This window comes from Malurus melanocephalus, unplaced genomic scaffold, assembly GCF_030028575.1.
Source record: "Malurus melanocephalus ecotype Western Australia unplaced genomic scaffold, MMel_1.1 scaffold_1405, whole genome shotgun sequence".
NCBI lineage: Eukaryota > Metazoa > Chordata > Aves > Passeriformes > Maluridae > Malurus > Malurus melanocephalus.
This window is the reverse complement of record NW_026624637.1, coordinates 3,153-4,710: the sequence shown is the minus strand read 5'-3', so window position 1 is coordinate 4,710 and position 1,558 is coordinate 3,153.

Below are 1,558 nucleotides of genomic sequence, written 5' to 3'. Positions count from 1 at the left end.
CAGAGCCTGGCTGATGCACTGAGGACAAACAGGATGCCCATGAGAACTGCCCAGCCCCAAACCCAAGATCCAGCATTCCCAAGAGGACAAATCCCCAGCAGAAAAACACCCCAGAGGACCCAAATTCCCTCTCCAGAGGTGAGAGATGTCCCTCCCAAACCCTCCCAGGCAGTCCTGGGGAGAGCAAAGCTCTTCTCAGCCAGGGCTGCCCTGAGTGGATTCCGGAGTCTGGGAAGTTTATTCCAAGGATGATTATCCACGGAGCTGCAGCATTCCTGCTGCTCAGGAGAGCTGGGATGGCAGATTTCCCCTTTTCTGCTTGGTCCCAAATCCCTGAGGCTGCTCTGGAGCTGCTCCTGGGTGCRGGGAGAGCTGGATATGAGCCCATGGGAGCTACAGAGACCTTTGCCCTCAGCATCCTTCAACCCAGGATTGCATCCACCCCACAATGACCCCACAGGCAGGACCAATGTAACCTCCTAAACAACCCCACAGCCAGGACCAGCAGAAACCCCTGATCAACCCCAAAATCAGGATCAATACAAACCCTATAGCCAGGATCAGCACAAACCCCACAACAACCCCACAGCCAGGATCAACACAAACCCCATAATGACCCCACAGCCAGGACCAGTAGAAACCCCTGATCAGCCCCAAAATCAAGATCAATACAAACCCCATAACGACCCTACAGCCAGGATCAGCACAAACCCCACAACAACCCCACAGCCAGGATCAACACAAACCCCATAATGACCCCACAGCCAGGACCAGCAGAAACCCTGATCAACCCCAAAATCAGCATCAATACAAATCCCATAACGACCCTACAGCCAGGATCAGCACAAACACCCCAACAGCCCCACAGCCAGAACCAAGACAAATCCCTGAATGAGCCCCACAACCAGGACCAGCACAAACCCCTAAACAACCCCACAGGCAGGACCAGGCCGGGGGGCCCCAACTGCAGCACAGCCCCAGCCAAGCTCCACAAAGAATTATRGCTGAAGACCTGGAAACCATCTCCRGGTGTTCCCAGGGCACAGGGGGGTTTGGGAATGGCCATTCCTGAAGAGGCCCCCACTCGCTCCATTCCCCAGGTGCTGCTGGAGCCCCCCTCCCAGCTGCAGCCCCGACGGTTTGGGGTCAGGGTAGCGCAGTAAATCTCAGGAACAGTCGGGGTTTGTTTGGATTTGCTCTTGGGATCATTTCTGCTCCTCCCCGGAATGAGGGGCCTGGCCGGGATGGAGGGAGGGAAGGCGGGGTTTGGCAGCCCAGGAATCACAAATCACCCAGGATGGCAGCAGCTCCCGCCTCCCGACCTGGGGCTGCCTCTCCATCCACCCCAGCCCCCAGCGCCATCCATCCGAGTCCAAATCCATCCCAGTCCCCATCCATCCCAGTCCCATTCCCCATCCATCCCAGTCCCCATCCATTCCAGTGACATTCCCCATCCATCTCAGCCCCCATCCCCAATCTGTCACAGGGCCCATTCCCCATCCACACCAGCCCCCAGCCCCATCCATCCCAACCCCAATCCATCCCAGCCCCCAGCCCC